The 22,760-nt window shown below is 42.6% G+C and overlaps 1 protein-coding gene, 1 non-coding gene and 1 pseudogene across 2 annotated transcripts in view; all 3 read right to left on the bottom strand.

The window, feature by feature from the left end:
- Positions 1-22,760, bottom strand: part of LOC141094652 (uncharacterized) — an 803,576-nt gene that overhangs the window by 328,242 nt on the left and 452,574 nt on the right. The window lies entirely within an intron of this gene.
- LOC141094999 (U2 spliceosomal RNA) lies at positions 8,711-8,891 on the bottom strand (annotated as a pseudogene).
- LOC141095020 (U2 spliceosomal RNA) lies at positions 18,371-18,563 on the bottom strand. Its single transcript, XR_012233256.1, has one exon. It is a non-coding gene; the product is annotated as a U2 spliceosomal RNA (small nuclear RNA).

Below are 22,760 nucleotides of genomic sequence, written 5' to 3'. Positions count from 1 at the left end.
CGCACTCCAGACTTAATTCTCACTTTATCACTCAACCATCCATTCACCAAAAATTCACTTGAAACATTATCATAGAAACTCCTTACACAACTCACAAAATCCCGCGAATAACCCATCTTGGCCAAGACATGAAACATAAACCTATGTGATACACGGTCAAAGGCCTTTTCGAAATCAACCTAAAACAATAAACCTTTCTGCTTACGACTCAAACAATCTCCAATCACATCACGCAACAAAACCAAATTCTCAGACATACTTCTCCCTGGCACTGCGCACACTTTATCTTCACCCACCACACAACCAATCACTTCCCTCATCCGATTAACCAGCAGCTTACTAAATACTTTATAGTCTGCTTTCAGGAGATTAATTGGCCTCCAATTACCCAAATCCTTTCTGTCACCATTCTTGTAAACCAAAACCACCACTCCTTCTCTCATCGATTCACTCAGCATTTTCTCCCTAAACATATACTGACACATTTCCACCAAATCACCCCCAATCATATCCCATTCTTTCACATATAATTCCACAGGCAATCCATCCTTCCCAGGCATTTTGTTGTTACTGGCAGACATAACCACTTTTTTAACTTCATCCAACACAATTTCATCATCCAATATTTCACGCTCATCTTCTCCCAATCGACCCTCCAAACAACCCAAACACCTCAGTCATCGACCGATTTTTCCCCATACAACTCCCTATAGAACTTCACAACCTCATCCATCACATCTTTACCACTCACACACACACCTTCACCATTCACCACCTCATCCATATCCATTTTCTTCCCAAACATTTTTTAAAGAAAAACCTTGTACATTTATCATTTTTTCCAAGTGTTCAATCTTAGAACGGAAAATAATTTCTTTTCCTTTCCTCTCAATAAATTTCTCAATTTCATCTTTCACCTGACACTTCATATCCTCAACATCCACTCCAATCATTCTTAACTTTCGCAACCACTCCATCCTATTACTTAGTTCATTAAATTTAGCCCTATTCATTGCTGCTTTCCGCCTACCCCATTTTTTAAAGAAAATACCAATCTCACAATTCAACCAATCCCACCATTCAAGCACATTCATAAAATCCTCTTTTTTACCCCTCCACCTTACATACATCTGCCTAAAGTCACGCATAATACTATCCTCTTCCAACAAACGCACATTAAGTTTCCACACACCCCCACCATATACAAAATTACACTTGCCTTCCAACCGTGCCCTCAGACACACATGATCAGAGAAAGGAACATCTTCCTGCTGGAAGTTCCTACAAACAATATTTTGAGAAGAAAAGAAAATACGGTCTATTCTAGACTCAACACCTCCCCTGTCAGCCTTATAGGTGGCAGGAGGGGATTTACCTAGGATAACTTCCGCAGAATCCTGTAAAGAAAAATCTGTCACAAGATTCTTGAGTCTTTTACCTGTGACATCCACTTTATCCCCCTCCATCACACAATTAAAATCTCCAACAAAAATTACCAGCATTTTCCAGGGTAAAAAAAAAAAAAGCAATTTCTCAAATAATTCCAGCTTCTCCCCTTTATCTACCGATGCATACATGTTAACCACTCTCACCCTCCATCCCCTACAATTTAGCTCACATATCACACACCTTCCCGCTTCCACCACCATGTAATTTTCTACCTTAACACTTCTACCATTCACCAAAACCCCCACCCCAGAATTTTTTTTTACCCACAGACCCAGACCATACACTCTGGCCAAAAGGCCAAACATTGTCACATAAGGGATCAGAAATCCCACATTCCTGGATGCAATACACATCCGCATGCAAATTGCCCAAGTAGTCCAAGATGGCCACTCTCCTTGGTACCGACTTAATCTGCCGTACATTTAGTGACAGTATGTTAAGAGAATACTGAGTCGCCATTTGTCAACTTGGGTACCCATGCTACGATAACACAACCACCTGCATATCATCCTAACCCTTCTGGCGGCAGGACGCCTGATGTGCAGATGTCGTAGTTCACACCTTCCCCCAAAAAAGTCTCGCTCTGGGGATCAGGTGCAGTAGGATACACCCGAGCAGGACTAATACTGCAGTCACTCAATGGAGAAAAGGATGGCTCCATTTTTTTCTTCTTAACAGAAGAGCCCTCCTCTTCATCGGAGCTACTATCCGGCTGATGGGAGCCAAAATCCCCCTGACCTACCTCCATCTCAGGGTCAGATACCTCCTCACTCCAATTCAGATGTGGTGTTTTAGCCAGGTCAGACTCCTCTTCCCCCTGCAACGTGACCATCATGCCAGGGATTTCAGGCTCCAGGGATACCTCCATACCTGAGTTGCCATTTCTTTCCTCAGTTACAGTCTCAGAATCGCTGTCATCCGAGGCAATGGAAGCAGCTTGCTGTACTGAAGACTCTGGTGCCAACTCCATGTTCCCTCTTTCATTCCCACGAACCTGCTGTGAGAAACATTCCAGTGCCTCTTCTTCATCCAGGAAAGCCAGAGTGGACAGTGGTGCAGACTTTGGCATCGCTGCTGGTGCAGGAGACTGCTCCCTTCTCCTCCCCGCTGCAGCTGTATATGAACCAGGGCATGATTTACAGTCTCGGAAAGAATGTCCCTTCTCTCCACAGAGGTTGCAGACGATGATATTTTTGCAATTCATGGAGAGATGACCCACCTCATTGCATTTTCTGCAAATAACACCTTTTATGTCACAGGCATCTTGGGTATGCCCGTACCTCCTGCAATGTCGGCAAAGCATGGGCACATTGGGAAAGAACAGGTACCCCCGCTCCCACCCAATGGAAAAATTCACTGGAGGATAATGGATACCCCCTGGCTCATCAGGGCTTTCATGAAAAGTAACCATTAGTCAGTATTTCCCAGTCCATCTCCCTTCCTCATTCATTATCTTAACGGCAGCTTTGCAAATATGACAATGTCTTATTAGAAAGGCATAAATCAGTTCCAGCTGAACATGTGGATTGTACATGAACACGGTCAGATACCTCCTTGGCAGCATACAAAATCACAATGGTCAGCCCATCCAGGTATGGATGATCACGATTCTTTTTCAAAGACCAAAGACTCATAGAAATTATTGCAAACAGCCATGGAAGTAAAAACAAGATTATACTTGCATTTGAACTGTTGCAGGCACAGGATCTCCTCCTTCACTCCAAGAAGTTCAAGCAACACCTTCTTCTCCACGAAACTGATGGAAAAAAAAAATCTTCTTTCTCTTCTTCGATGTTGATCTGAATTCCAAATTTCACATGAGACTCAGCAGGCCCTGCGTATCAAATGCACCCCATGATCGCTGGTCGTGTCCACTGGTCAACTCCTTATAGCAGCATGCAGCTTCAGCCGTAAAACGGCGATGCTACAAGGCCAAGAGCCAATGCTCAGACAGCCGTCTGGCAGATCCACTACAGATCTTAGCCAAAAGGCCGAGAAGCAATAACAAGAAATGGTTTGCCGCTTGCAAGGCCACAGGCCTTGAAACAGGCACTCATTGTGGAGAATGACACAGACAATACCCCGAGGAAGACATTCAAACCAACTCTGGGCGCATAACAAAAACGCAGGCAGCTGCATTTTTCCCAGGATGCCTAATCTGCATAGGTCCGCCCATTTTAGGGCAGCCCCTCCCCTCTCGTTCAAATAAGCTTCAGTCAGTACCAGGAAGAAGGAAGGCCAGACCAGGGAAACATTCATCTTCGGCTCCCTCAGCAGACTACTGAAACTGCCTGCTGCCGCGCACCTGATAAAGACTATGGGCTGCCCACTGTGACACGTCAAAGTGTTCCATGAAAAGAAAACACATCCTATTTACTGCAAGCAAGCAGCGCACCTAGCTGCTACAAGCCCCACTAGAATACTCTCAGACAGGTGACTGAAGGCTGAACATTCAAATAACACGCCAGATAAATTGTTTCTTTTCCATTAAATTCATATATGAATTAATTCAAAATCTAACAGTTAATTTCAAAATTGAAAAGTTTGCAGGCCACAAGAGGGGGACAATGTTTCAAAAATGACATATCATTGCATGAGGAATGTGGTAGGAATTGAATAACTTAGCTACACATGTGATACTTGAATTAAGGCTGGAGAAGTACTGAGGGCAAGGGCTGCAGGCCTTGTAGCAGGTGGGTGTGCAGAAATGTATCTATCCAAAGCCAAACACATTACTGCAGCTTATCACTAGTGTTGAGCATTCCGGGTATCGGCCGATATTCTCTGTATCGGAATTCCGATACCGAGTACCGATATTTTTTCAATATCGGATATCGGAATCGGAAGTTCCCATAATGCAAAGAGCCAGTGCTGTGGCTCTGATTGGCTGCCGAAATGACGTCATCATGATGCGCGGTCAGTTCGGGCCTTCCGGGGGGTCTGTGCCGACTGCCCGGGGGTCTGTACCGGCCTGCCGGGGGGCTGTGCCGGCCTGCCAGTGGTCTGTACCGACTGTCCGGGGGTCTGAGCGGACTGCCGGGGGTCTGAGCGGCCTGCCGGGGGGCTGTGCCGGCCTGCCGGGGGGCTGTGCCGGACTGTCCGGGGGGGTTTTTTACCACTGTAAAAAAAAAAAAAAAAGTCCCTAGTCTCACTTTATGGCAAAAGCTGGGTGGGAAATTTCTCACACAGCAATGCCATAAAATGAGACTAGGGACTTTTTTTTTTTTTTTACAGTGGCGGTGGAATACAGAGCGGAAGGATACCTACCTCCCGACACTGGTTTCCTGGAGCCCATAGAGAACAGTAGCATTAGCTGATGCTGCTGTTCGCCACGCAAGATCGTTGTGGGACACTCGTGGACTTCTGCGGATCAGGGGTAAGTATATTGGTGGTTTGTTATTTTAATATTTATTCCATAGATGACAATGGCTTTGGGGATCAAAGTGACAAATGATGGTGAGTATGTACTCTGTTATATGTACTGTATGTCTATATGTATGTATTGTATGAATGTATTGTATGTAGTATATAAGTATGTTGCATGCATGTAGTATATATGTAGTATGCATGTTGCATGCATGTGGTATATATGTAGTATGTATGTTGCATGCATGTAGTATATATGTATGTTGCATGCATGTAGTATATATGTAGTATATATGTAGTATATATGTATTATGCATGTTGCATGCATGTGGTATATATCTAGTATGTATGTAGTATATATGTAGTATGTATGTTGCATGCATGTAGTATATATGTAAGTTGCATGTAGTATATATGTTGTATATATGTAGTATGCATGTTGCATGCATGTAGTATATATGTAGTATATATGTATGTTGCATGCATGTAGTATATATGTGGTATATATATAGTATGCATATTGCATATATGTAGTATATATGTATGTTGCATGCATGCAGTATATATGTAGTATGTATGTTGCATGTAGTATATATATATATGTTGCATGCATGTAGTATATATGTGGTATATATGTAGTATGCATGTTGCATGCATGTGGTATATATGTAGTATGCATGTAGTATATATGTGGTATATATGTAGTATGTATGTTGCATGCATGTAGTATATATGTAGTATGCATGTTGCATGCATGTAGTATATATGTATGTTGCATGCATGTAGTATATATGTTGTATGTATGTATGCATGTAGTATATATGTGGTATATATGTAGTATGCATGTTGCATGCATGTGGTATATATGTAGTATGCATGTTGCATGCATGTAGTATATATGTATGTTGCATGCATGTAGTATATATGTTGTATGTATGTATGCATGTAGTATATATGTGGTATATATGTAGTATGCATGTTGCATGCATGTGGTATATATGTAGTATGTATGTATGTTGCATGCATGTGGTATATATGTAGTATGCATGTAGTATATATGTTGTATATGTAGTATGCATGTTGCATGCATGTAGTATATATGTTGTATATATGTATGTTGCATGCATGTGGTATATATGTAGTATGTATGTTGCATGCATGTAGTATGTATGTTGCATGTAGTATATATGTTGTATGTATGTTGCATGCATGTAGTATATATGTAGTATGCATGTTGCATGTAGTATATATGTAGTATGCATGTTGCATGTAGTATATATGTAGTATGCATGTTGCATGTAGTATGCATGTTGCATGTAGTATATATGTAGTATGCATGTTGCATGTAGTATATATGTAGTATGAATGTGGTATATATGTAGTATGTATGTAGTATATATGTTGCATGCATGTAGTATATATATGGTATATATGTAGTATGCATGTTGCATGCATGTGGTATATATGTAGTATGTATGTTGCATGCATGTAGTATATATGTAGTATGCATGTTGCATGTAGTATGCATGTTGCATGTAGTATGCATGTAGTATGCATGTTGCATGTAGTATATATGTAGTATGCATGTTGCATGTAGTATATATGTAGTATGAATGTGGTATATACACTCACTGGCCACTTTATTAGGTACACCTGTCCAACTGTGTGTTAAGACTTAATTTCTAATCAGCCAATCACATGGCGGCAACTCAGTGCATTTAGGCATGTAGACATGGTCAAGACAATCTCCTGCAGTTCAAACCGAGCATCAGTATGGGGAAGAAAGGTGATTTGAGTGCCTTTGAACGTGGCATGATTGTTGGTGCCAGAAGGGCTGGTCTGAGTATTTCAGAAACTGCTGATCTACTGGGATTTTCACGCACAACCATCTCTAGGGTTTACAGAGAATGGTCCGAAAAAGAAAAAAAATCCAGTGAGCGGCAGTTCTGTGGCCGGAAATGCCTTGTTGATGCCAGAGGTCAGAGGAGAATGGGCAGACTGGTTCGAGCTGATAGAAAGGCAACAGTGACTCAAATTGCCACCCGTTACAACCAAGGTAGGCAGAAGAGCATCTCTGAACGCACAGTGCATCGAACTTTGAGGCAGATGGGCTACAGCAGCAGAAGACCACACCGGGTACCACTCCTCTCAGCTAAGAACAGGAAACTGAGGCTACAATTTGCACAAGCTCATCGAAATTGGACAGTAGAAGATTGGAAAAACGTTGCCTGGTCTGATGAGTCTCGATTTCTGCTGCGACATTCGGATGGTAGGGTCAGAATTTGGCGTAAACAACATGAAAGCATGGATCCATCCTGCCTCGTATCAACGGTTCAGGCTGGTGGTGGTGGTGTCATGGAGTGGGGAATTTTTTCTTGGCACTCTTTGGGCCCCTTGGTACCAATTGAGCATCGTTGCAACGCCACAGCCTACCTGAGTATTGTTGCTGACCATGTCCATCCCTTTATGACCACAATGTACCCAACATCTGATGGCTACTTTCAGCAGGATAATGCGCCATGTCATAAAGCTCGAATCATCTCAGATTGGTTTCTTGAACATGACAATGAGTTCACTGTACTCAAATGGCCTCCTCAGTCACCAGATCTCAATCCAATAGAGCATCTTTGGGATGTGGTGGAACGGGAGATTCGCATCAGGGATGTGCAGCCGACAAATCTGCGCCAACTGTGTGATGCCATCATGTCAATATGGTCCAAAATCTCTGAGGAATGCTTCCAGCACCTTGTTGAATCTCTGCCACGAAGAATTGAGGCAGTTCTGAAGGCAAAAGGGGGTCCAACCCGTTACTAGCATGGTGTACCTAATAAAGTGGCCAGTGAGTGTATGTAGTATGTATGTAGTATATATGTTGCATGCATGTAGTATATATATGGTATATATGTAGTATGCATGTTGCATGCATGTGGTATATATGTAGTATGTATGTATGTTGCATGCATGTAGTATATATGTAGCATGTATGTAGTATGTATGTAGTATGTATTTTTTCTTTTTTTGTACATTCAGCACATTAGCCGGATGATGGGACTACTGTCCCATCATTGGCTAATGTGTCAATCACCGTCATGGTAGCAGGCATCGCCCGATGGGACTTGTAGTCCCATCGGATGATCCTGCACAGACCCCCGCAGCCTGCACAGGTCCCCGGACAGTCGGTATAGACCACCGGCAGGCAGACACAGCCCCCTGGCAGGCCGGTACAGCCCCCCGCAGCCTGCACAGCCCCCTGGCAGGCCAGTACAGACCACTGGCAGGCCGGCACAGCCCCCCGGCAGGCCAGTACAGCCCCCCGCAGCCTGCACAGACCCCCGGACAGTCGGTACAGACCACCAGCAGGCCGTCACAGCCCCCCCGCAGCCTGCACAGACCCCTGGACAGTCGGCACAGACCACCGGCAGGCCGGTACAGACCCCCGGCAGTCCGCACAGACCCCCGGGAGGTCCGTACACCCCCCCGAGAGGCTGTACATGGACAGAAAAGGGTTTTTCTTATTCCGATACCGGAAGTCCCATAGACTTGAATGGGACTTCCGGTATCGGAATCGGCGATACCCGATACTTTTTTCGTATCGGACCAATATCATCCGATCCGATATTTTAGGGTATCGGATTGTATCGCTCAACACTACTTATCACACCTGTACCCTACCAAGCAGCAAAGGCCAAGACAGACCATTATTTAAATGACAGATCGAATGCAGTGCAATGCCTTCCTGAGAGAGGAGAATAACTTACTGTAGCAGAGTTGGCCAGGTTAAGTCAAGGAAAAGGAATTGGAAATGTGCAACTTGGACCAAGAAAAACTAATTGCAGAGCAACTACATTGTGTATCCCGATTTCAATTCAATCTGTCTTTGGAAACCGCTTTAGAGAGTGAGTACACCATTCCCAGAGAGACTGCCGATACTGAGATGATGCGTGGAGTGAAGTGAGCAAGCTCTTTTTCCATCTCCCTGTTCTAAAAATCCATTTATTATATGGTCCCCAGATAGGGGACATATCAGATATTAAACTGATAAGAACAGATTTTTTTTTTCTGCCCTCAGATGGGAATATCTACGGTCCGGAAATCCAAGACCAAAGAAATATCCCAAACAGCTGTGTCAAATCCAAAACACACAAGCTGCTCCCATCATCATTGGAGTTTTTAATTCATAAAAATCATCATAAAAAAATCAAGAAGTATTTACAAGGTATCTCCACTTTTTCACCTTTCAAAATCCCTCCGCATCCACATCCCCCCTCTTTTTCTTATCCCACAAAAAACACACATAAATCTTCCCCAAAATCACCTTTACAGTATCTTTAACAACAATATTCTTTTTTTCTTAAAGACATACACATTTCTCACATCCCATAACACTTCCTTTATACATGCCAGCATTAACCACAACACTCTCTCCTTCACTCCATCACATATCCCTAAACCAAGCATGAACAACTCAAAAGATAAAAAATTTACACCACACAATTCTTTACACAGCGGTCCCATTCTTTCAATCACATCTCTAGCATACTGACAATTCCAAAACACATGTATTACACTTTCCCTCCCACCACAACCATCTCTTGGACACATCTCACTTCTCACCAAACCCCTATTCCTCTGGAATTCTCTTACTGGTAACACTTCATGCAAAGACTGCCACACAATCTCACTCTGCCTGTTCGTCATACCATCCATCCGTACTTTCTTCCATACCTTTTGTACATCACTCCCTCTAACCATATTAATTCCACACTCCATTTCTCTGCACTCAATCATCCTGTACACAGAGCTCTTCCTTTCCATCAATCTTACATCCACATCACAAAACTCATACTTCACCAAAAACTTATACACCCACACATACCATACTGGCACCTCAAAAGCAACCGGACACCGCAAATCCCTCTTCCTCCATTTTAGCCTAAACAAATAAGCTCCAAATAAATACCTACACATACATGAAAACTTCCCATCCATCCTAATCACTTTCAGCACAAACACAGCAATATTCACACCTAAAAATACTTCTAAATTTGGAAATCCCAACCCACCTTTCTCCAATTTCTTTACCAAAATATCCCTCCTAGCTCTCTCCATTTTTGAATTCCATAGAAACACAAACAATATTCTATTTAACCTCCTCACACACATATACCCTGGTGGAAACACCACTGCTATATACAAGAAAATCGGCAACACCACACTCTTGATAATTAAAATTTTTCCAAAAAATGTAATGTTTTTCAACTTCCAAAAACACAGCTTCCGCTCAGCCTTCTCTTTTGCATCATCCCAGCTTTCCTTTCCATCCAACTTCTCTGAAAACTTCACACCCAATACTTTAATTGGCCCATTCACCACATTCACCCCAACATCCCTACTTAAAACACCATTTCCAAACTCCTTATGCTCGCTCTTTTCCCAATTAACTTTAAATGCCGACGCACCACAAAAAATAGACGCTAATAGCTTCACCCGCCTCACAGAACACTCGGAATCACACAACACACACACGTCATCCATATAACCACTAACTTTCCATTCTCTACCCCCACCACCCGGCACTTGCACACCCCGAATCACCTTTTCTTTCCTCAACATACAAAGCAATGGTTCAATTGCACAAAAGCCACAGGAGACAAAGGACACCCCTGTTGTGCACCTGAAAAAACATTCACTCTCCTTCCCACAAAACCATTCATCAAAACACAACTATAAATGTCCTTATATAAACTCCTCACTCTCCCAACAAAGTCAGCCGGAAAACCCATTTTTAACAATACCCTAAACAAGAAACCATGCGACAACCTATCATACGCCTTCTCAAAATCCAGACTCAACAAAAACACACTCTTCTTTCTCCCCATACAGTCCCACAAACAATCTCTCAGCATACATATACAGTCATGTATACGCCTCCCTGGTACCGCACAACACTGTTCGTCCCCAATCACACTCTTTATCACATCACGCATCCTATTCACCATTAACTTTGCAAAGATTTTATAATCACAATTTAATAACGTTATCGGTCTCCAATTTTTTAAACTTTTCAAATCCCCTTTTTTAGGTATCAACACAACCATACCCGCACGCATACTCTCAGCCACCTCCATATTTGTCCACATATACTTGCATACATCCACAAAGTCATTACCAATCACATCCCACATCACTCGATAATATTCTACAGGAAGTCCATCCTCCCCTGGAGTCTTATTCAGCGCCATACTATTCATTACCTTCCACACTTCATCACTAGTCACTTCACCCATCACACTCTCCCTTTCCTCCTCAGTCAACTTGCTCTCTACTATACTCAACACTTAATTCTCCAAACACTCATCCCTCCATTTCACTGCATACAAGTCCTCATCAAACTTAGCCACCTCTTCACACATGTCCTTCACACACACTTCTCTTCCATTCACCCCATTTAGTACACTCATACTCTGCTTTTTCCCAAACACCTTTTTAAAGAAAAAACGTGAACATTTCTCATCATGTTCCATCTTATCAATTTTTGCCCTAAAAACTATACTCCTCCCTTTCTCCAACAAAAATTCATTAATTTCTTTTTTGACTTGTAATTAGAGTTGAGCGATACCGTCCGATACTTCAAAGTATCGTATCGGATGGTATCGGCCGATCTTTAAAAAAAGTATCGGTATCGCCGATTCCGATACCGGAAGTCCCATTCAAGTCTATGGGACTTCCGGTATCGGAATAAGAAAAACCCTTTCCTGCCCTTGTACAGCCTCTCTGGGGTCTGTACGGGCCTTTCGGGGGGCTGTGCCGGCCTGCCAGGGGGTCTGTGCAGGCTCCGGTGGTCTGTGCCGGCCTGCCGGTGGTCTGTGCAGGCTCCGGGGGGCTGTGCCGGCCTGCCGGGGGGCTGTGCCGGCCTGCCGGGGGGCTGTGCCGGCCTGCCGGGGGGCTGTGCAGGCTCCGGGGGGCTGTGCCGGCCTGCCGGTGGTCTGTGCAGGCTCCGGGGGTCTGTGCAGGCATCGTCCGATGGGACTACAAGTCCCATCGGGCGATGCCTGCTACCATGACAGTGATTGACACATTAGCCAATGATGGGACAGTAGTAGTCCCATCATCCGGCTAATGTGTTAAATGTAAAAAAAAAAAAAAAAAAAAAAAAATTACATGCTACATACATACAACATGCATACTACATACATGCTACATTCATACTACATACTACATACATGCTACATTCATACTACATAAATACTACATGCAACATACATACTACATATATACTACATGCATGCTACATACATACTGCATGCTACATACATACCACATATATACTACATACATACTACATGCATGCTACATGCATAACACATATATACTACATGCATGCTACATACATACTACATACTACATATATACTACATGCATGCTACATACATACTGCATGCTACATGCATGCTACATACATACTACATACATACTACATGCATGCTACATACATACTACATGCTACATACATACTACATATATACTACATGCATGCTACATACATACTGCATGCTACATGCATGCTACATACATACTACATACATACTACATGCATGCTACATACATACTACATGCTACATACATACTACATATATACTACATGCATGCTACATACATACTACATGCTACATACATACTACATATATACTACATGCATGCTACATACTACATGCTACATACATACTACATATATACTACATGTATGCTACATACATACTACATGCATGCTACATGCATGCTACATACATACTACATACTACATATATACTACATGCATGCTACATACATACTGCATGCTACATGCATGCTACATACATACTACATACATACTACATGCATGCTAAATACATACTACATGCTACATACATACTACATATATACTACATGCATGCTACATACATACTGCATGCTACATGCATGCTACATACATACTACATACATACTACATGCATGCTACATACATACTACATGCTACATACATACTACATATATACTACATGCATGCTACATACATACTACATGCTACATACATACTACATGCATGCTACATACTACATGCTACATACATACTACATATATACTACATGCATGCTACATACATACTACATGCATGCTACATACTACATGCATGCTACATGCATGCTACATACATACTACATGCTACATACATACCACATATATACTACATACATACAATACATTCATACAATACATACATAGACATACAGTACATATAACATAGAGTAACATACTTACCAATACTTGTCACATTGTTCCCCGAAGCCATTGTCTTTTCCGGGATAAATATTAACATAACAAACCACAAAAATACTCACCCACGATCCGAAGCAGTCCACGAGTGTGTCCCACGACGATCTTGGGTAGAGAACTGCAGCATCAGATGATGCTGCCGTTCTCTACGGGCTGCAGGAATCCAATGACGGAAGGTAGGTATCCTTCCGCACTGTATTCCTCCGCCACTTAAAAAAAAAAAGTCCCTAGTCTCACTTTATGCCATTGCTGTGTGGGAATTTCCCACACAGCAATGGCATAAAGTGAGACTAGGGACTTTTTTTTTTAAGTGGCGGAGGAATACAGTGCGGAAGGATACCTACCTTCCGTCATTGGATTCCTGCAGCCCGTAGAGAACGGCAGCATCATCTGATGCTGCAGTTCTCTACCCAAGATCGTCGTGGGACACACTCGTGGACTGCTTCGGATCGTGGGTGAGTATTTTTGTGGTTTGTTATGTTAATATTTATCCCGGAAAAGACAATGGCTTCGGGGAACAATGTGACAAGTATTGGTAAGTATGTTACTCTATGTTATATGTACTGTATGTCTATGTATGTATTGTATGAATGTATTGTATGTATGTAGTATATATGTGGTATGTATGTAGCATGTAGTATGTATGTAGCATGCATGTAGTATGTATGTAGTATGTATGTAGCATGTATGTAGCATGCATGTAGTATATATGTAGTATGTATGTAGCATGCATGTAGTATGTATGTAGTATGTATGTAGCATGCAGTATGTATGTAGTATGTATGTAGTATATATGTAGTATGTATGTAGTATATATGTAGTATGTATGTAGCATGTAGTATGTATGTAGCATGCATGTAGTATGTATGTAGCATGTAGTATGTATGTAGTATGTATGTAGCATGTATGTAGCATGCATGTAGTATATATGTAGTATGTATGTAGCATGCATGTAGTATGTATGTAGTATGTATGTAGCATGCAGTATGTATGTAGTATGTATGTAGTATATATGTAGTATGTATGTAGCATGTAGTATGTATGTAGCATGCATGTAGTATGTATGTAGTATTATTTTTTTTTTTTTTTTTTTAACATTTAACACATTAGCCGGATGATGGGACTACTACTGTCCCATCATTGGCTAATGTGTCAATCACTGTCATGGTAGCAGGCATCGCCCGATGGGACTTGTAGTCCCATCGGACGATGCTTGCACAGACCCCCGGACATCAGCACAGCCCCCCGGCAGGCCGGCACAGCCCCCCGGCAGGCCGGTACAGACCCCCACAGGGTGCACAGACCACCGGCAGGCCGGTACAGACCCCGGGCAGTCCACACAGCCCCCCGGCAGGCCGGCACAGCCCCCCGGCAGGCCGGCAGAGACCCCCGGAAGGCCCGAAATGACGGCGCATCATGATGCGCACACACCGCGCATCATGATGACGTCAGGCCGTCAATCAACTGAACTTCCGATTCCGATGCCGAATTCCGATATTGAAAAAATATCGGAAGTCGGTATCGGAATTCCGATACAGCAAGTATCGGCCGATACCCGATACTTGCGGTATCGGAATGCTCAACACTACTTGTAATATTTCCTCCTCTACCTCCAGCCCTCCATCCCTCAACTTATACAAAACACTCAAATGTGCATTCAACCTAACAAAGTTCTCTCTTTTGATTGCTGCAAACTTGTACCCTAATTTTTTAAAGAAAGTTTTTGTTTGTCTCTTCATCCAGTCCCACCATCCACAAATATTCCTAAAACTACTTTTACACTTACACCACTCACTATATCGTCTTTCATACTCCTTTCTCACATCTTCATTCTCTAACAACTTTACATTTAACTTCCACAACCCTCTCCCAAACACTCCATCAACCTTTATATCCAACTCACACACCATACACACATGATCAGAGAACAAAACTTTTTCCTGCTTATAATTAACAGCAACTATATTTTTTTAAATAAAGCAATAATCCAACCTTGACTGCACCATTCCACTCTCAGAAAAAACGGTATTCAACACAGAACTTACATTACACACACGCTGCATATCACTCAAATCAAAATCACTCACTAATTCCAGCAAAGCTTTTCCTGACACATCCACATTCACTTTCCCCACATCACAATTCATATCCCCCACAATCACCACAGGCATCCTTCCTGGAACAAAAAGCTTAATTTTTTCAAATAAACTTTTACGTTCATTTTTATCAACTGGCGCATAAATATTTATTACACAAAACTTTACATTCCTATACTCAAAATTAGTCAAAATACACCTTCCCACCTCTATCACCAGATAATCACTCAAAACCACCTCCCTCCCTTTAACCAAAATTCCCACCCCATCATTCTTATTACATGCACTCCCCGACCACACAGATGCACCATAAGACCATTCATCCCCTTTCACACCATCCACTACCCCACATTCTTGTAGGCAAAAAATAGATGCATTTTGCATAGCCAAAAACTCAAAAATTGCCGCTCTCCTAACTTTACTTTTAAAAACTCTAACTTTTGTGAAATTATGCTAAGCCCCATACTATAAAAAAAACTCTTCAACAACCACTCAAAACAATAGCCTTTGGCCTAAACCAAAGCTCTCAGGAAGAACATAACTTTCAGTGCACCACATGGCGACACTATCCAGCATCACCATTATCCTCCTCCACCATCTGAACTAAACAGCAGGTATCCGACCCACTGATCTCGCCACCTTCATTCCTCCTTCTCGTAGGGCCAATCTTTCTCTGAGGTGCACTGCCCTCTAGCTCATCACTGTCCCCACCTTCCTCCCGACGACTCTTCTTTGCACCTCTATCTAAATCGGAGCTGAAGTCCTCAGTGTTCTCAGGATCAGACAGGTGCTCAGGGCTATCAACATTAGAAATATGCGCATCGCTCTCTGCAGCATCCATAGCCTCACTGAAGGCCATCATATCAGGCAGCCCCGACTGCACCTCTGCCGCTGCCTTCCAAAACTCCTTCTCTTCCCTCCTCCACTCCTTTTCCTTCTTATTTTTCTTTTTACTTCCTCCTTTTCCTCCACCAAATAACACGGCCTCAGGTTCACACACTCTGGCTCTTTAGGGGAAGTGGCCGTGCTTGCACTCCGCCTCCTCCCCTCTTCCTCCTCCCTCTCCAATCTTGCAAGTTCCTTCACCACCTTTGCTCTTTCCCTCCTTGCCAACTGCTCCTCCTTTTGTTCCTTGTCAGCCTACCAAGGTGTACACCGGGTGCAGTCCTTGTACACATGCTCACTGCTACCACATACGGCACTGGACACTGACCGGCCACATGACCCTCTTGCTTACAGTTCCGGCAGCACTTTCCCTTCTTGCACGCCGCCTGCACATTTCCAAAAGAAAAACATTTTCTACAAAACAGGGGCTGCCCAGGGTAGGTGAGAAGCCCTCTGTGTCCAGCAACAGAAAAATTGGCTGGAGGGTGTCTGAAGCCCCCCACACTGTCAGGATCCTTTCTCAGCTTTACCCGGAATTTGTACTTACAATTGAAAATTCCAAGTATATTTACTTGCCTCTCTCCCTTTTTGACATACTCACAATACTGGGAGAGGAAACTTTCCAGCAAGGCAGGATCTGTAAATGGGTTATATACAGTCACAATTATGTCCTTCTCCTGTAGCCCAAACAAAGGCTCCCAGTGCACTCCTTGCAGACAGGGGTCATCAGCATGGCTCCAGAACCACTCAAAGACGTTCAAGCACACATTCAGGTCCATAAAAGTCACATCGTAATTACCTTGGTAAGGAAATTCGCTGCAACTGAAGATGTCAGCACGTCTTGCTCCAGCTTTTCCTTCAATCAGATCTCTGATGACAAAGAGTGTTCTTATTTCCGTCATTGGGATCCACAGACACACAGATTGTGTTCTTCACGAAAGCCATCTTGATACTGTCGGTACAGAATACCACAGAAAGAAATAGGAAAACAGCACAAATGTCATCACCACGGACATGGCCTTTAGCCGGTGGATCGCAGCCCATTGCAAGGAGACTAAGCCAACTCCCTTATAGCAGCAGGAGGGTGAAGCCCCACCAGAAGTGAGACGATCCCCCCAGGCCAAGGAGCACCTTCCCCCCAAGCACCTTCAGTCAAAACCAGGTGGGAAACCACACCTGATCTTAGCCAAAAAGCCGAGAAGCGATAACCAGAAATGGTTTGCCGCTTGCAAGGCTACAGGCCTTGAGACAGGCACTCATTGTGGAGAATGACACAGACAAAACCCCGAGGAAGACATTCAAACCAACTCTGGGTGCATAACAAAAGAGCAGGCAGCTGCATTTTTCCCAGGATGCCTAATCTGCATAGGTCCGCCCATTTTAGGGCAGCCCCTCCCCTCTCGTTCAAACAAGCTTCAGTCAGTACCAGGAAGAAGCAAGGCCAGACCAGAGGAACATTCCTCCTCGGCTCCCTCAGCAGACTGCTGAAACTGCCTGCTGCCGCGCACCTGATAAAGACTATGGGCTGCCCACTGTGACACGTCAAAGTGTTCCATGAATAGAACACAGTCTATCATAGTGTTCCATGAAAAGAAAAAACATCCTATTTACTGGTAGCAAGCAGCGCACCTAGCTGCTGCAAGCCCCACTAGAAAACTCTCAGGCAGGTGGCCGAAGGCCGAACATTCAAATAACAAGCCAGATAAATTGTTTCTTTTCCATTAAATTCATATATGAATTAATTCAAAATCTAACAGTTAATTTCAAAATTGAAAAGTTGGCTAGCCACAAGAGGGGGACAATGTTTCAAAAATGACATATCATTGCATGAGGGATGTGGTAGGAATTGAATAGCTTAACTACACATGTGATACTTGAATTAAGGCTGGGGAAGTACTGAGGGCAAGGGCTTCAGGCCTTGTAGCAGGTGGGTGTGCAGAAATGTATCTATCCAAAGCCAAACATATTACTGCAGCTTATCACACCTGTACCCTACCAAGCAGCAATGGCCGAGACAGATCATTATTTAAATGACAGATTGAATGCAGTGCAATGCCTTCCAGAGAGAGGTGAATAACACTTGCTGTAGCAGAGTTGGTCAAGTTAAATCAAGGCAAAGGAATTGGAAATGTGCAACTTGGACCAAGAAAAACTAAATGCAGAGCAGCTACATTTGAAAAAAAGCATTCAAATAATGCTTTGAAAACACTATTTGTGTATCTGGAGTTCAATTCAATCTGTCTTTGGAAACCGTTTAAGAGAGTGAGTGCACCATTCCCAGAGAGACTGCCGATACTGGGCTGATACGTGGAGTGAAGTGAGCAACCTCTTTTTCCATCTACCTGTTCTAAAAATCCATTTAATATATGGTCCCCAGATGGGGGACGTATCAGATATTAAACTGATAAGAACAGATTTTTTTTTTCACCAAATCAGATAGACCTAATCAAATATGCTTAATCAAAATAACTTGATGAAAGCTTCAAATGATATTCGGCCATTCATCATGCATGGTATTTAATCAAGATAGGTTAAAAAAACCTTACAGAAAAACACTAACATTTACAAGAAATCTCCACTTCTTAAATTTCCAAATTCCCTCAGCATCAAGGTTTCTTTTTTGCTTCTTATCCCATAGGTAAACTACATACATACGTGACAGAATCAGCCTCAAACACTCATTAACTGAAATTGTCTTCCTTTTGAAAACAAACAGATTCCTCGCGTCCCATAAACTTTCAATCACACATACTACCAACAGCCATAAAACTCTATCCTTCACCCTACTACAAGCACCCATTCCAAACATCACCAATTTCCAATTAAGATATGTCACACCAGCCAATTCCTTACAAAGACCACCCATACCCTTCCATACAGCATAAGCAAAGTCACAGTCCCATACCAAATGCCTGACATGCTCTCTTGCACCACATCCACCCCTTGGGCATACCTCCGAGTTGACTAAATCCCTCCTCTTTTGCACATCCCTAACAGGCAGAATGTCATGTAACATCATCCAAACAATATCTGTCTATTCGTCACACCTTTGATACTTAGTTTCTTCCACATCTCAGACACCTCTTCACCTCTCAATTCATTAATATTTCATACAACCTCACGCTCACGCACCATCCTAATAACTTTTTTCTTTTGCCTAAAATCATTCATACTAACAGATAACAAATCATACTTCCTTACAAATTTCTCAACACAAGCATACCACACCAGACACCTAAAGGCAGCTGGCACACTAGCATCTCTTTTCACCCACTTCAATCCATACAACATCCATCCAGCTGTATACTTCATCATATAAGCACACTTATTACCTTTCCCTAAACACACTACAACCATTATCATTTAACTAATCCCTAGAAAAAAATCAACACTCAAAAAGTTCAAGCCACCATTCTCACATAACTTATACACATACTACCGTTTCAATTTCTCCATGCGACTTCCCCAGAGAAAATTAAAAATAAATTTCTCAGTTTTCCTGATTTTCTTAAACCCAGCAGGATACACATTCGCAACAAACAACAAGATAGGTAAGATAACTGCCTTTATAATTAGAACCCTCCCAGTTAGTTAGTTCCCTCAGTCTCCAAAAATTCAGTTTACGCACCACTCTCTCCCCACATTCCTCCCAACTTTCATTCCCCTTCAAATTATCATTGAACTTAATCCCAAGCACCTTCATTTCACCCTCCTCACTCTTCACACCATCCATCCTAACATTGCTATCACCAAAACATTTTAAGGAACTCTTCACCCAATTAACCCTAAAAGCAGACGCGCTACAATACAAGCTTAATATCAACCTTGCCCTACTCATTGCAGCCAAATTCTCACTCACTACCACCACATCATCTATATAACCCAAGATCCTCACATCCTTCCCACCACTCCCAGGAATCAACACTCTTCTCATAACCTTATCCTTCCTAACCATACACATCAGCACCTCAATCACACTAATAAACAGAATAGGGGACATAGGACATCCCTGACGCACTCCAGACTTAATTCTCACTTTATCACTCAACCATCCATTCACCAAAAATTCACTTGAAACATTATCATACAAACTCCTTACACAACTCACAAAATCCCGCGAATAACCCATCTTGGCCAATACATGAAACATAAACCTATGTGATACACGGTCAAAGGCCTTTTCGAAATCAACCGAAAACAATAAACCTTTCTGCTTATGACTCAAACAATCACATCACGCAACAAAACCAAATTCTCAGTCATGCTTCTCCCTGGCACTGCGCACACTTGATCTTCACCCACCACACAACCAATCACTTCCCTCATCCGATTAACCAGCAGCTTACTAAATACTTTATAGTCCGCATTCAGGAGGGTAATTGGCCTCCAATTACCCAAATCCTTTCTGTCACCTTTCTTGTAAACCAAAACCACCACTCCTTCTCTCATCGATTCACTCAGCATTTTCTCCCTAAACATATACTGACACACTTCCACCAAATCACCCCCAATCATATCCCATTCTTTCACATATAATTCTGCAGGCAATCCATCCTTCCCAGTCGTTTTGTTCTTACTGGCAGACATAACCACTTTTTTAACTTCATCCAACACAATTTCATCATCCAATATTTCACGCTCATCTTCTCCCAAACGACCCTCCAAACAACCCAACACATCAGTCATCATCCGGTCATCATCCCATTTTTCCCCATACAACTCCCTATAGAACTTCACAACCTTGTCCATCACATCTTTACCACTCATACACACACCTTCACCATTCACCACCTTATCCATATCCATTTTCTTCCCAAACACTTTTTTAAAGAAAAACCTTGTACATTTATCATTTTTTTCCAAGTGTTCAATCTTAGAACGGAAAATAATTTATTTTCCTTTCCTCTCAATAAATTTCTTAATTTCATCTTTCTCCTGACACATCATATCCTCAACATCCACTCCAATCATTCTTAACTTTCGCAACCACTCCATCCTATTACTTAGTTCATTAAATTTAGCCCTACTCATTGCTGCTTTCCGCCTACCCCATTTTTTAAAGAAAATACCAATCTCACACTTCAACCAATCCCACCATTCAAGCACATTCATAAAATCCTCTTTTTTACCCCTCCACCTTACATACATCTGCCTAAAGTCACGCATAATACTATCCTCTTCCAACAAACGCACATTAAGTTTCCACACACCCCCACCATATACAAAATTACACTTACCTTCCAACCGTGCCCTCAGACACACATGATCAGAGAAAGGAACATCTTCCTGCTGGAAATTCCTACAAACAATATTTTGAGAAGAAAAGAAAATACGGTCTATTCTAGACTCAACACCTCCCCTGTCAGCCTTATAGGTGGCAGGAGGGGATTTACCTAGGATAACTTCCGCAGAATCCTGTAAAGAAAAATCTGTCACAAGATTCTTGAGTCTTTTATCTGTGACATCCATTTTATCCCCCTCCGTCACACAATTAAAATCTCCAACAAAAATTACCGGCATTTTCCCGGGTAAAAAAAAACATAATTTCTCAAATAATTCCAGCCTCTCCCCTTTATCTACCGGTGCATACATGTTAACCACTCTCACCCTCCATCCCCTACAATTTAGCTCACATATCACACACCTTCCCGCTTCCACCACCTTGTAATTTTCTACCTTAACACTTCTTCCATTCACCAAAACCCCCACCCCAGAATTTTTATTACCCACAGACCCAGACCATACACTCTGGCCTAAAGGCCAAACATTGTCACATAAGGGATCAGAAATCCCACATTCCTGGATGCAATACACATCCGCATGCAAATTGCCCAAGTAGTCCAAGGTGGCCACTCTCCTTTGTACTGACTTAATCTGCCGTACATTTAGTGACAGTATGTTAAGAGAATACTGAGTCGCCATTTTAAGTTTATGCTTAGAACATACAACACTGCACTTCACCTCTCCAAACAAACTTATTTCAACACCCTCATCACCTCACTGTCCAATAACCCGAAACGTCTCTTTGACACTTTTCATTCTCTACTCAATCCAAGAGTACAGGCCCCAACCACGGAGCTCCGAGCTGACGATCTGGCCAATTACTTCAAAGAAAAAATTGACCAGATCCGACAGGAAATTATCTCCCAATCACCTCATACCATGCACTGTCCTCCCTCCCCCACTGCATCTAACTCACTCTCTGATTTTGAACCAGTCACAGAAGAAGAAGTAAGCAGGCTCCTTGCATCTTCTCGCCCAACTACTTGCACCAGTGACCCATTTCCGTCACAGCTCCTCCAGTCCCTTTCCCCTGCTGTCACCCCTCACCTAACTAAAATATTTAACCTCTCTCTCTCTTCTGGTATTTTTCCCTCCTCATTTAAGCATGCCATCATACATCCACTACTTAAAAAACCATCCCTCGACCAAAACTGTGCCGCTAACTATAGACCTGTCTCTAATCTTCCCTTCATCTCTAAACTCCTGGAACGCCTGGTCCACTCCCGTCTTATCCGCTATCTCTCAGAAAACTCTCTTCTCGACCCTCTCCAATCCGGTTTCCGCTCTTTACACTCCACTGAAACTGCCCTCACTAAAGTCTCTAATGATCTGCTAACAGCTAAATCAAATGGTCACTACTCCATGCTA

Source organism: Dendrobates tinctorius, unplaced genomic scaffold, assembly GCF_039654945.1.
Source record: "Dendrobates tinctorius isolate UK_male_01 unplaced genomic scaffold, ASM3965494v1 ptg000065l, whole genome shotgun sequence".
Taxonomy (NCBI): Eukaryota; Metazoa; Chordata; class Amphibia; order Anura; family Dendrobatidae; genus Dendrobates; species Dendrobates tinctorius.
The sequence above is the reverse complement of the archived record's forward strand: the minus strand, read 5'-3'. Positions and strand labels throughout refer to the sequence as shown.